Raw genomic sequence first — 15,215 nt, 5'->3', positions numbered from 1 at the left:
ACACTGTTTTCAAGGATGATCCCATTTAGATCCCATTTAGATGATTCTGGCTCTCATCTATAAACTGTCAACTCCCAATTTGCTATTTACCAACTCTAATTCTCTTTGGAACTAGAAGCTCATATTTTGAGTTGCCTACTAGACAGGTCATCTAGATGCTCCTAGATGACAAACTCAACACATTCAGAATTCAGTTTTAAACAAGGCAATTTACAGAAGAAATTCAAGTTGTCAAAAACAAATGAGAAGATGCCCAATCTCACCTAGTAATCAGGAAAATGCAAATTAAAGTAATAAATGCAATATATCTCACCAAGCCTGGCAAAAAATTAATGATACTGATAACATCCAACACTGGCAATGATTAGGGAAAACAGGGACTCTCATACACCTCTGAGGAGAAGGAAATGGCAACCCACTCCAGTATTCTTGCCTAGAGAATCCTGTGGACAGAGGAGCCTGGTGGGCTGCTGTCCATAGGTTGCACAGAGTTGGACATGACTGAAGTGACTTAGCATGCATGCATGCTTTGGAGAAGGAAATGGCAACCCACTCCAGTGTTCTTGCCTGGAGAATCCCAGGGACGGGGGAACCTGGTGGGCTGCCGTCTATGGGGTCGCACAGAGTTGGACATGACTGAAACGACTTAGCAGCAGCAGCAGCAGCAGCAGCATACACCTCTGATAGAAGAAAGGCTTATTATAACCTTTCTGGAAAGTAATCTGGCAATATCTATCAAAATATAAAATACATGCATGTCCTTTATATGCCAAAGAAATTGCTACACAGGTTCATAGGGTGCATGTACGAGTATGCTCATCACATTGTTGTTTGTGTTACCAAGAAGTTGGAGATAATCTGCTTGCTCATCATTGGAGAAACTGATAGGGAAAATATGGTAGACATATACCTTGGAGTACTATATACCAGTCAGAGGGAATACCTTAGATGTATGTATGCAATAAACAGGAATGGCATTTTTTTCCTTTTTTTAAAATTTTATTGGAGTTATATACAATGTTGTGTTAATTTCAGGTGCACAGCAAAGTGCTTCAGTTACACATATACATACTTTCATTCTTCTTAGATTGTTTTCTCATATAGCTTATCACAGAGTATTGAGTAGAGTTCCCTGTGCTATATAGAAAGTCCTTGTTCGTTATCTGTCTTATATATAGCAGTATGAGTATGTTCACCCCGAGCTTCTTATTAGAATGGCTTCTACAACAGAGTGCTGAGTGAAAAAATAATTGAATGTTTAACACAATATGATTTATATAAATATAAATAATACACATATAAAATAACAAATTGCATTTTACATTCAAACAAAAGCATATACATTAAGGAATGGTTGCATGTGGGGTGAAGAGGGCATGGGAGTGGGGAATGGGGCTAAAAGAAAATATATAAACAAATAAAGGAGGAATCTTGCATGGGTCAATGAAGACAATATGCCATAAACTGAGGAATATGATTCACTCAGCCCACAGCACTGAGAACCTCTTCTCAGTTAATAACACATTCTCTTTGATCCTATAGTCTATTCCTATTTTTGCCAGTAATGATAATGTTAAAATAAATATTCTTTATATATTTTTGTATTAGTAACTCTATGTCTGTAACATATATTTTAATTGTGATATCTTCAAATATAGAATACAACGCAGTTATTAGAAAGGATGAATTACAAAGAAATCCATGCTAAGACACATTATAATTGAACTTCTGAAACTGAAAGACAAGAAATCCTAAAGTCAGCCAAAGAAAAGAGATGCACTACTTATAAGGGAACATCAACTTGGATGATGACAGATTCCTCACCTGAAACCATGCAGGTCAGAAGATAGTGGCACAAAATTTTTCAAGAACAGTAAAAGAATAACTGTCAGATTAGGGCAATACATAAGATGAGCCTAGAACATCTTATAGAGCCAGAGAGTAAGAAAGTGCTGAGGAAAGTGCAAAGGAAAAAAAAACCCACAGTGATGGAAGTATGTCAAAGGGACAGAGGAGCCAAATGAAAGAGCTCTCAATGGTCAAAGCCATTTGAGCAATATAATAAAGCAATATTGGGTTATAACCCAAAGTATAAAATAAATATCCATGAGTATATATTTATACTCATATAATGGTTGATTTGATGGATAAATATATACATACAAGCATATTAATACATTTATTCATAACACCACATATATGTATATACATACATATATGGAGGAAAAGAGACAAATCTCCCATGCAAAATTCTAAATAATTTATTCTGATAGTTTGCTCCCAAGGAGGTAGTAGAGCAAAACTCTACTCAAGTTTGGGTATACATAGTGACTTCTAAGAGTACAACACAGGAAGGGGGATAGAATAGTAACTTTACTTTGAGGAAACCTGACGAACACCAACTAGTCAGGTGTTCAATGTGAACATCTAAAGTGAGAAATCATTCGATAGTGTGTACACTTGATACGATGCAGTGAAAATGGTACTTTACCTCTGTGGTCTTCCTTCCCAAAACCTATAACTCCAGTTTTATCATGCATTGGATAAATTCTAGTAAAGGATATTCTATAAAACAGCTGTCCAGTGCTCCTCAAAACCATCAAGGTCATCAAAAGGAATACAAATCTGAGAAACTGTCACAGCCAAGAGGAGCCTAAGAAGACATGATGACTAGATGTAATGTGGTATCTTGGGTGGTTCTGAAACAGATAAAGAACATCAGGTTAAAACAAAGGAAATTTGGATAAAGTATAGACTTTAATAATAATGTATTGCTATTACTTCATTAACTGTAACAAATATACCATACAAATATACTAATGTAAGATGCTAACAATAGGGAAAACAGTGTAGGGGATATGGAAACTGTACTATCTTCTCAATTTTTCTGTAAACCTAAAACTGTTCTAAAAAATAAAGATTAGTCAAAAATAAACAACTGTTGGACTTCCCTGGTGGCAGAGTTGTTAGGAATCCACCTGCCAATGCAGGGGACACCGGTTTGATCCCTGGTCTGGGAAGATTTCACATGCCTCAGAGCAACTAAGCCCATGCACAACAACTACTGAGCCTGTGCTCTAGAGCTTGCGAGCTGCAACTACTGAAGCCCATGTTCCTGGAGCCCATGCTCCACAATGGGAGAGCAGAGGGGGTTATTCAGCTTCTGCCCTCTGCAACTAGAGAAAGCTTGCATGCAGCAACAAAGGCCCAGCATAGCCAATAATAAATAAATAAAGCAGTGTGTACATGTCAACAAATTTTTTTAAATAAATAACAGTCAACAACAAATTCTATATCTGTCAAAACTATCCTTCATTCAAAGGAAAGCTGAGAGAATGTGTTGTTAGCAAACCTGCCCTTAAAGAACAGCTAAAGGAAGTTCTCTAAATGGAAAAGAAACAATAAAAGGAGGTCTGGAAATTTAGAAAGGAAAGTACATCAGAATGGGTGAAAATCGGGGAATACTATCTTTTTCATGAGTTTCTTAAATCATATTTTATGGTTAAAGCTAAAATTATAACACCATCTGATGTGGTGGCTCAATACATGTAGAAGAAATACTTAAGACAATTATACATTTTTAATGTGGGTATCATAAAGCGATCTAAATGAAAGTAAGTTCTCTCTACTGTAGTTGAAGTAGTAAAATACTAATAAGAGTAGACTATTATAAGTCACTGTTTCTGGGGTTCTCAAACTTGCTTAAAACTCAACATTCAAAAAAATAAGATCATGGTATCCACTCCCATCAGTTCATGGAAAATAGATGGGGAAACAATGGAAACAGTGACAGACTTTATTTTCTTGGGCTCCAAAATCACTGCAGATGGTGACTGCAGCCATGAAATTAAAACATGTTTGCTCCTTGGAAGAAAAATTATCTCCAACCTAGACAGAATATTAAAAAACAGAAACATTACTTTGTCGACAAAGGTCCGTACAGTCAAAGCTATGGTTTTTCCAGTAGTCATGTATAGATCTGAGAGTTGGACCATAAAGAAAGCTGAGCAATGAAGAATTGATGCTTTTGAACTGTGGTGTTGGAGAAGGCTCTTGAGAGTCCCTTGGACTGCAAGGAGATCAAACCAGTCAATCCTAAAGGAAATCAATTCTGAATATTCATTGGAAGGACAGATGCTGAAGCTGAAGCTCCAATACTTTGGCCACCTGATGTGAAGAACTGACTCACTGGAAAAGACCCTGATGCTGGGAAAGATTGAAGGCAGGAGGAGAAGGGGACGACAGAGGATGAGATAATTGGATGGCATCAACAACTCAATGGACATGAGTTTGAGCAAGCTCTGGGAGTTGGTGATCGACAGGGAAGCCTGGAGTGCTGCAGTCCGTGGGGTCACAAAGAGTCGGACACAACTGAGCAACTGAACTGAACTGAACTGATTATAAGTTACATGTTTACATTGTAACATTTATAACAACAACTAAGAAAACTATATAGAGCAGTGTGCTCAAAAATACTATAAATAAATCAAGATAGAATCCTTAAAAATGTTCAAGCAAGCACAGGAAAGCAAAAGAAGAGAAAGAAGAACAGAGGAAACAAACAGAAAATAATGAAATGGCAGACTCAAGTCTTAACATATCAATAATTACTATTTTTATCACTAATTACTATTATAGGTTGAATTGCTAAGTCACTTCAGTCGTGTCCGACTCTGTGCGACCCCATAGATGGGAAAGATATATTGAAGCCCTAATCAAAGTACCTGTGAATGTGGCCTCATCTGGAAACAGGGTTGTCTTAGTTCTGGCTTCTGGACAAAGTACTGTAGAGAGGGTAGCTTACAAACAACAGAAATTTGTTTCTCACAGTTCTAGTGGCTGGAAGTTAGATATCAGGGTGCCAGCATGCTTGGTAGGCAAGTTCTTTACCCACCCAGGGAAGAACCTGTGTCTCCTGCATTGGCAGGAGAGTTCTTTGCCACTGCGCCACCTAGGAAGCCGCTGGAGTGGGTTGCCATTTCCTTCTCCAATGCATGAAAGTGAAAAGTGAAAGTGAAGTTGCTCAGTCGCGTCCGACTCTTCGCGACCCCATGGACTGCAGCCCACCAGGCTCCTCCGCCCATGAGATTTTCCAGGCAAGAGTACTGGAGTGGGGTGCCATTGCCTTCTCTGAGTATAATACAACTGGTGTCCTAATCAGAAAAAGGGAAGCTCCCCGCATTGAGGATGGTTAAGAATCCAGTATGGAATAAATTGGGGGAAATAGATAGGGCTCAGTGAGGTGCCCTGTACCACCTCACGGGCATAACTCCCCCAGCTCCCCCCAAGCCCTCATTAGTCTGGCGGTGGGGGTGGGGAGGTCCAGGATTGAGCCCCCCTCCAACAGCTGGCCCTCTCCTTCTCCCAGCAGTGCCCGCCTTTCAGCCGCGTGGTAGTTTTTCGACCCAAATCGTTTCCATCTCCCCTCTACTGACTCCCAAGTCCCCTGAGTCCCCGCTGGCCTCCATCCTCTCACCTCATGGGTGCTCATTCCGCGATCCCCCCACCAGATTGTCTACGCAACCCTGCCCTGGCACTCCAGTCACTCCAGTTGCTACCATTCCCCCCACCCTCAACCTTCAGGCGATCTCTGAAGATGTAAATAAGCGGGGAGAGTAGCAGACAGGAAGATGAAGGGAGAAAAGCTGCCCACCATTACGGGACAGGAATGTAGGTGAACAGGAAAATGATCGAAGAATCATACCTGGGTGAGGACAGCTATATTATGCACGTGGAGGCTGTAGTTATGACCTGAGGTGACTTCAGCCGGACTGGATGGTTCCCACAAGAAGGAAGGCGGGATCTGCAATGTTGTGCACGCGCGCGTGTGCGTGCGCGCGCACGTGTATGTGTGTGTGTGAATCGCTCAGTCGTGATGGCAATGGACGAATCGGCTTTCTCATAAAAGACAGAAAGACAGAAAGTGAAGGACAGAAAGACAAACTGGTGGTATTGGAACTCTTTTAAGAAATGACTCGGTCTACACCAAAGCCTTCCCTGGTGGCTCAGATGGTAAAGCATCTGCCTACAGTGCGGGAGACCCAGGTTCGATCCCTGGGTTGGGAAGATCCTCTGGAGAAGGCAATGGCAACCCACTCCAGTACTCTTGCCTGGAAAATCCCATGGACAGAGGAGCGTTGTAGGCTACAGTCCATGGGGTCGCAAAGAGTCAGACACGACTAAGCGACTTCACTTTCACACCAAAGTCAACCCAACCTTTCATCATTGGAAGGTTGACAACAGTTAGTTTTGACTTAATTTCCAAAGCCTTGAGTGAGGAAAGCAATCAAAGACCTTATAAAAAGCTCAACATCATCTTTTGCCGTCCATTACGAAACAAGCTTTGCGATGACAACGTTTTATTAATACAACAGCTAATTCATCTCAGAAGGAGCAACTTGTTCAGAGGATTTCCTCCCTCACATCCTGTTAGCACCAGAGGACTTACAGCCTGGGTCACCTCCCAAATCCATACCTCACAGACAGTTATCATCTCAAACAGCTGATGGCAAGGCCCCACTGGCAGGTGAGGAGATCGTGAGCATCAATCCAGGGAGAATATCAGGGACAAGCACTAAGAGGATTACCAGTGAGGACAAAGGACAAATACCTGGACGCCTTGGAGGATGCAGACCCCGACCAGTGTTTCGCCAAGGGCAAGGTCTCTAAGCACAACTACAGTTACCCCATGTGGACTCCTTAGACTTTGGCTTCAGTGTGGGACCAGTGAGATTAAGACACAGCCATCTCAGAGCAAGTCCCAGAAGGGGAAGGAGAATATCATGCACATATACCAGAATGCATTCAACTGTGAGTAAAACGGAATGGGCTGCTGTCAAGACTCAGTGAGAACTTGGCTCCAAGCAGTGAGCTGTATGTGGGGAGGACAGCATGCTCTATCGCTGTGTGTGGGACCGATGGAGACTATACAGACCTGTGCTTGTGCTATGAGAAGTTTTGCCTCCAATGGATGGCTCTAACAGAGTTCTGTTTCTTGGCCCTCTGTTCTTACTGTCACCTCCCACTTTGGGCCTGCTACCACTGAGGAATGATGTGCAGGTGCTATGGAAGGAACCACAAAGCAGCTGTGTGACTCAGTTTCAGAGAGAGGGGGGGAAGGAGGGAGGGAGAGGGAGGAAGAATATGATTTCATTTTTATTAAAAAAATCATCTGTGTGTATAAATACATACACATGACGAAGATGTGAAAGGCTGCACAAATTGGTACCCTCAATATTACATGGGGAGGGGAAGGGGATATGAAAGGGGAGATTTTTTTTAATTTTAAAAATTAATTTATTTTAATTGGAAGCTAATTACTTTACAAGATTGTGGTGGGTTTTGCCATACATTGACATGAATCAGCCACAGGTGATTCATCCCATCCCCATCCCATCCCGCTGGGTTGTCCCAGAGCAGTGGCTTTAGGTGCCCTGCCTCATACATTGAACTTTCCCTGGTCATCTATTTTACATATGGTAATATACATGTTTCAATGCTACTCTCTCATTTCATCCCACCTGTGCCTTCTCCCACAGAGTCCAAAAGTCTGTTCTTTACATCTGTGTCTCCCCTGCTGTCCTGCATATAGGGTCATTGTTACCATTGAAGGGGGAGATTTTAACTTTATCTTCGTTTTTTTAAAGAATAAATAAATAAATAATACTAAAAAATGAATAAATGAATCCATTTGTTGCTGCACATGGGCTTTCTCTAGTTGCAGAATAGAGGGCTACCCTCTGGTTGCAGTGCATGGGCTTCTCATTGCAGTAGCTTCTTTTGTTTGCAGAGCAGGGGATCTAAAGCATGCAGGCTTCAGAAGCTGCAGCATGTAGGCTCAGCAATTGTGGCTCACAGGCTCTAGAGCACAGACTCAATACTTTTGGTGCACGGGCTTAGTTACCTCAGGGCGTGTGCAATCTTTGCAGAGCAGGGATGAAACCCGTGTCCCCTGCATTAACAGGCAGATTGATTCTTAACCACTGGGTCACCAAGAAGTCCTTTATCTTCTTGCATTTGTTATTTCATGTCCTACAATGAGAACATACGTATTTGTAACTTAAAAGAAAATGTCAATTAAATAAATTTTTGAGAGAAATTATTTCCCTCAAACCTAATTTTACTCTTGTTCTCTGCTCTGGTGGACTGGTATCATCATTCACTTCCAAGACAAGAGACCTACAAGTAATTCAAGATCCTTCCTTCTCTGTAATCTTCCACCCTTCCACTTAGTCACTAAATCCAGATTTTAGTTCATAAATATCCCGACCTTCTTCTAATTAATATGTCCTGTCTATTCTAGTTCCTAAATCTCTTTTAAATCCCTTTCCCTCTTTACCATCCCTGCAAATAAGGCTTGTTTTTGTTTTTTTTTTAATTCAGGACTTCATCATCTGTCAATAATCACCTGTTTTATTCCCCCATCCATTCTCTCTCATATAACACTCTCAGAACTATCTTTCTAAACAATTATAGTGTACCACTGCTGGAAAACAAATGAAAATAGTTTTATTTTAAGAGGCATACTTTTATTTTAATATTTATAGGAAATATATTAAACTCATAATTTCAAAAATATTATTGCCTAAATTTAAAAAATTAAAATGGTAAAGGTAGAATATGAATAAGTGAACTTGGAAAACATTGGCTGATAAGGATAAAGCCCAAACTCCATGAATCTTTATGACCTAGTCCCATCCTACCTTTCCAATTTTGTCATCATAAAAGTACCATTTCAATTAGAGAAAACTTTCTGATGGCCCCAAATATGCTTTCTTCTTTCATCCCTCTCTGCCCTTCCTCATGATATTCTTACTCATTCTACTTAGTAATCTCCTTTTCTTTGAATATTCAGCTCAAATACTTCTTCTGTGAGGATCTTTTTCGGGGGGTATGTGAATGTTTACAGCAGTTTTATTTATAATTATTAGAAGCAACTAAGTGGTAAGTGACTAGATAAACAGAAAATGGTATTTCCAAACAATGGGATACTACTGAAAGATAAAAGGGAATAGACTACCAACCCATGCAAAAACATGGATGAGTCATAAACATATATGATTTATATGTGAAACAAGTCAGTATGAAAAGACCTACTGTATGATTCCATTTATATGACATTCTAAAAGAGGCAAAACTAAAATGACAGTAAAAACATCACTGGTTTCTAGGCATTTGGAGAAGAGGAGGAGGTTGAAGGACAGGGGAATATTTCAGGACAGTGAAATTTTTCTCTATGATACTGTAATGGTGGATGCTTCATATTTTTTTCCAAACACATAGAACTTTAGAGCACAAAGTAAAATATGAAAAGAACTTAATATATTTAACTAAAACAAAAAAGTCACTTAGGAGATCAAGTGATACAAAGGTCAGAATGCATAACATGAAAAAAGAATTTGCAATTTTGGTTACAAATGTACAAAAGAACGTTCCTGAAGTGGGTACAAACCTAAGAAACTTTGTAAATGAGTGATGTTTAAGAGTATAGGCAAAAGGGACTGTACATAAGCATTCTATTCTAGTTGACAAAATTGTTTCCCCTAAGGGTACAGGCTAATAATTCTGAAACCACTATACATGTATATTGGAATTGAACAATTAAGTATCTGATGGTGGACTGTAGGAGCCAGGTTCCTTAGTGTTGAAGTGGGAGAATACAGATAAGCAAAGGGAAGAAGGTAAAATGACCCACAGGGTAATAGATATGAATTGGAAATATTAGTATGAATTCATGTTTACCTTAATACAGATACATGTATAAATATATATATGCTATTAAATTAATTAAATAAGGAGGCCATTAGACTGATGTGGCTCTAATGCCACGGTGGCCTATGCAAGCAAGCCAGAATCTAAGCCTATAAATGCTTCAAGGTTTCAAAATCACAACAATAAGGACAGCCAATCACAGCCAATTAGGCTTTAAGTAATAGGCTTCAGCAGTACATGAACCAAGAAATTCCAGATGTAAAACCTGTGTTTAGAAAAGACAGAGAAGCCAGAGATCAAATTGCCAACATCATTGACTATGCTAAAGCCTTTGACTGTGTAGATCACAAAAACTGTGGAAAATTCTTCAAGAGATGGGAATACCAGACCACAAATATTTTCACCACCTTACCTGCCTCCTGAGAAACCTGTATGCAGATCAAGAAGCAACAGTTAGAACTGGACATGGAACAATGGACTGGTTCCAAATTGGGAAAGGAGTATGTCAAGGCTGTATATTGTCACCTTGCTTATTTAACTTATATGCAAGGACATCATGCAAAATGCCGGGCTGGATGAATCACAAGCTGGAATCAAGATTGCTGGGAGAACTATCAACAGCCTCAGATATGCAGATGATACCACTCTAATGGCAGAAAATGAAGAGGAACTAAAAGAGCCTCCTAATGAGGGTGAAAGAGGAGAGTGAAAAAACTGGCTTAAAATTCAACATTAAGAAAACTAAGATCATAGCATCCAGTCCCATCACTTCATGGCAAATAGAAGAGGAAAAAGTGAAATAGTGACAGAGTTTATTTTCTTGGGTTCTAAAATCACTGCAGACAATGACTGCAGCCATGAAATTAAAAGACACTTGCTCTTTGGAAGAAAAGCAATGACAAACCCAGATAGCATATTAAAAAGCAAAGACATCAGTTTGCCAACAAAGGTCCATCTAGTCAAAGCTATGGTTTTTGCAGTAGTCATGTATGGATGTGAGAGTTGGACTATAAAGAAGGCTGAGCACCAAATTGGTGCTTTTGAATTGTGGTGTTGGGGAAGACTCTTGAGAGTCCCTTAGACAGCAAGGAGATCAAACCAGTCAATCCTAAAGAAAATCGATCCTGAATATTCACTGGAAGGACTGATGCTGAAGCTGAAGCTCCAATACTTTGGCCACCTGATGTGAAGAGCTGACTCATTGGGAAAGACCCTGATACTGGGAAAGATTGAGGGCAGGAGGAGATGGCGGTGACAGAGGATGAGATGGTTGGGTGGCATCACTGACTCAATGAACCTGAGTTTGAGCAGACTCTGGGAGATAGTTGGGACAGCAGCCTGGCATGCTGCAGTTCATGGGGTCACAAAAAGTCAGACACAACTTAGTGACTGAACAACAACAACAAATGTTTTTTGCAGAATTATTCACAAGAGCCAAGATATGGAAACATCCTAGGTGTCCATTGACAGATGAATGGATAAAAAAGTTGTGGGATACACATACACACACACATATATGCACATACATACAATGCAATATTCAGCCACAAGAAAGAAGGAAATTCTTCCATTTGCAGCAACATAGATGAACTTTAAGGGCATTATACTAAGTGAAATAAGTCAGACAAAGACAAATATAGTATGCTGTCACTTATATGAAGAATCTAAAAAACTGAACTCATAGAAACAGAGAGCAGAATGGTAGTTTCTAGGTGCTGGGGAGTAGAGGAGAAGGAGAAATGTTCAAAGGGTACATAATTTCAGTTATAAAATAAATAAATGATGAGTATCTAATGTACAGGATTGTGACTGTAATTAAAAATATTGTATTTTATACTTGAGCATTGCTAAGAGAGGATCTTAAATATTCTCACCACAAGAAAGAAATGGTAATTATGTGGCTGGTGGTAATCATTTTATAATATATACATGTATAAAATCAATGCATTGTATACCTTGAACTTACACAGTATTATATGTCAATTATAGCTCAATAAAGTTGGAAAAAATAATTATCAGACAGATGGTTTAAGAATAATTGAGCTGACACAATAACAGAAGCCACCACAATGAGAAGCTCATGTGCTGCTACTAGAGAAAGCCCTCACATGGCAAAGACGACCCTGCTACTGCTGCTAAGTCGCTTCAGTCATGCCCAACTCTGTGCGACCCCATAGACGGCAGCCCACCAGGCTCCGCCGTCCCTGGGATTCTCCAGGCAAGAACACTGGAGTGGGTTGCCATTTCCTACTCCAGGGGATCTTCCTGACCCAGGAATCAAATCTACATCTCTTTCGTCTCTTGCATTGGCAGGCAGATTCTTTACCACTGTGCCACCCGAGAAGGGCATTAAGCCAACTAATTTATGGTAATTGGTTATGGCAGTTCTAGGAAACTAATATACTTCCTAACTTATCTCCCTGCCTCCACCTGTTTACTTCTAATCCATTTTCTACACTGCCACCAGGATGGCCTTTTCTAAAATACACATGTAATCATATTACTCTTCTGCTTAAAAGCCTGCCATGGTTCCCTAATGATCCATGCTGATCCTTACAGCTTCAGTTCTTGCTACTCCATTACATAATCCCTACACATTAATAACATGTTACTTGAAATTCTCCCCCAAATACTATGGTCATGCATACTTATCTGCTCATCTATATATTGCTCTCTCTGCCTAGATCATAGCCCCTGAATACCATCAAATTTTTCTTTGCAATCACATATGCAAGAAGAGGCAGTAGTGAATATAGAATGGTTTTTCAAGAAATCTGGCTATGAAGGCTGAGAAACTTTTGTCACTGACAAATTTTGAAACCAGAGCTTCTGGAATCTGCTTTCTAACAAACACTGCTAGAAAGGGATCCCTTACTTAAACAAAGCCATTCTCCCAAATTCTGTCATTGGCCCTCTTCTGTTTCACCTCTGTTTTCTCCCTCTGCAATGGCATCTAGTCTTCTGTCTTCAAATACCACCTATTATCATTGAGACTAGCAAATCTCTATCTCTACTTTCAATATCTCTCCCAAGTTCAGACCACTGGAAGTTGTCCCACTACACACTGATACTCTGTTAATTTTTTCTTCTACTCATTTTTTCTCTGTGTGATTCATTTCAGATAGTTTCTACTGCTGTGTCTTCAAGTTCCTTAATTTTTCCTTTGGTTTGTCTAATCTATTAATCCATTCAAGTAATTTTTTCTCAGACATTAATATCTATAAGTTTAATTTCAGTCTCTTAATATCCTCCATATCTCTCCTCAATATGATCACATTTTTCTTTATTGAACAAATAGAGTATATTCGAACTTTAAGTCTTTGCCTACTGATTCTGTCATCTGTGCTATTTCTGGGTCTGTATCTGTTGATTGATTTTGCTCATAGTTTCTTGCTTTGTATACTTCATTATTTATTACTGGATACAAGGCGTTGGGGATTTTACGTTGTCGAGTGCTGGAATTTTTCTTCGTTTTTCCTTTAAATACTTTTGCAATTTGTTCTGAGATAATAAAGTTACTCAGAAACAGTTTAATCCTTTAAGGGTTGCTCTTAAGTTTTGTTAGACAGAATTAGAGCAACCTTTGTGTGTGTGTGTGTGCGCACACACACATATGTGCACACGCTTAGTTGCTCAGTTGTGTCTGACTCTTTGAGATCCTTTGGACTATAGCCTGCCAGGCTCCTCTGTCCATGAGATTTTTCAGGCAAGAAATACTGGAGCAGGTTACTATTTACTCCTCCAGGGGATCTTTCTGACCCAGGGATCAAACCTGCATCTCCTATGTCTCGTGCATTGCAGGCAGATTCTTTACCTGCTGAGCCATCAGGAAAGTCTTTGGTCTAAAGCTAATTTATCTGTAACACTGAGGCAATACTCTTTCTCTTTCTCTCTTTGTATCTCTATGTGCATGTCTCTTCTCTTTGTTACTGTGCCCTATGAATTTTAGCCACTTCCATTTCCCTGGATTCTCAACTCTGCCTTCTAAACTCAAAGAGATTGCTTGACTCTAGCCAGGCTCACTCTCTCTGAACTGTTTCATTTATTTTGTCCAGTTGTGTAGTTATTTAAGGTCAAAGAGTAAATCCAGTCCTTGTTAGTCCATTATAACCAGAAGGATAAGTCCTTACTCTTTTGAAAATATCACTGTATCTACTCTGAGAAAAACCAAACTGTTGAAGGGCAAAAGTGGGAGCAGAGAGACTAAGCTATCACAATAATCCAGGTAGAATTTATTATCCAGCAGGGGTAGCAGTGGAGATGGGGTTTTACCTACTGGGGCTTCCTTGGTGGCTCAGCAGTAAAGAATCCACCTGCAACGCAGGAGATTCAGGAGACGTGGGTTCAATGGGTCAGGAAGATCCCCTGGAGGAGGGTGTAGCAATCCACTCCAGTATTCTTGCCTGGACAATCCCATGGACAGAGGAACCTGGCAGGTTTGCAAAGAGTTGGACACGACTGAAGCAACTTAGCATGCATGCATAGTGCCTGCCATACAATGGGCTCTCTATAAAAGTTAGTGATTATTATATTATAGTTACCACTCTCCAAACTTGTTTTATTGCCAAGTTTTATTCTTAGTTAATTGTCTCACTATTAACCTAGACTCCTAAACCAGGGCCTTTTAGGGTATTAAGCCATTCTAATGCTATTCCCTTCTTTTTTTTCAGTTTCTTTAAAAAAATATATTTGTTAATATTTATTTGACTGTGCTGGGTCTTAGTTGTGGCATGCAAACTCTTAGTTGTAGCATGTGGGATCTAGTTCCCTGACCAGGCATCAAACCCAAGCCCCCAGCATTGGGAACTTGGAGTTTTAGCCACTGAACCACCAGGGAAGCCCCCCAATGCCACTCCCTTCTTAACTCCTCTCATACTCTTCACAGTCACTTAGTAAGCAAAGGTCTATTGAAGCTTCTTCAGAAATACTTCTCTAAATCTATCACTTCCTCTCTTTTGTTTAGGACCTCACTTCTCCCTGAGATAATTCCAATAGCCTTCTAAACTAATCTTCCTTCCTCTGGTCTTTCCTAGTCTATTCTTCAAACTGTAACCAGTTGTCTAAAACACAGTGGACTTTCCCCTTTAACACTCTCCAATGGGAATGCCCTGGAAGTTCAGTGGTTAGGATGCAATACTTTCACTGGCGGATGGGGTTCAATCCCTGGTTGGGGAACTAAGATCTGTAAGCTATGTGGTATGGCAAAAAAGAAAACAAAAAAACCCCAACTCTCCAATGGCTACCACATAGTTTGGTATAAAAGGCCCTTTTGTGTTCTGACTCCTGCCAACCTATCCAACTTTATCTTCTTTATCTTCTATCAATTCCTTATACCAGTCTATTTTCAATTACAAGAATGGGCCATGTGGTTTTACCATTTCATGACTGGGCAATTTAATTTCTTCCTGAAATGCCCTTCCTTACCTTGTGCACTTAGTAAGTGCTTATTCATTCTCTGTCTCTGTTTAATTGCATTCTCTCTGAAGATATCTCTAATCTCACTC

At 39.9% G+C, this 15,215-nt stretch overlaps 1 pseudogene; it reads left to right on the top strand.

Annotated features, from left to right (window-relative positions):
- Nucleotides 1-5,686: 5,686 nt before the first annotated feature.
- On the top strand, nt 5,687-7,093 carry LOC128069536 (sprouty-related, EVH1 domain-containing protein 2-like; annotated as a pseudogene).
- Nucleotides 7,094-15,215: the final 8,122 nt, after the last annotated feature.

The sequence above is a fragment of the Budorcas taxicolor genome, chromosome X, assembly GCF_023091745.1.
Source record: "Budorcas taxicolor isolate Tak-1 chromosome X, Takin1.1, whole genome shotgun sequence".
Classification (NCBI taxonomy): domain Eukaryota; kingdom Metazoa; phylum Chordata; class Mammalia; order Artiodactyla; family Bovidae; genus Budorcas; species Budorcas taxicolor.
The sequence above is the reverse complement of the archived record's forward strand: the minus strand, read 5'-3'. Positions and strand labels throughout refer to the sequence as shown.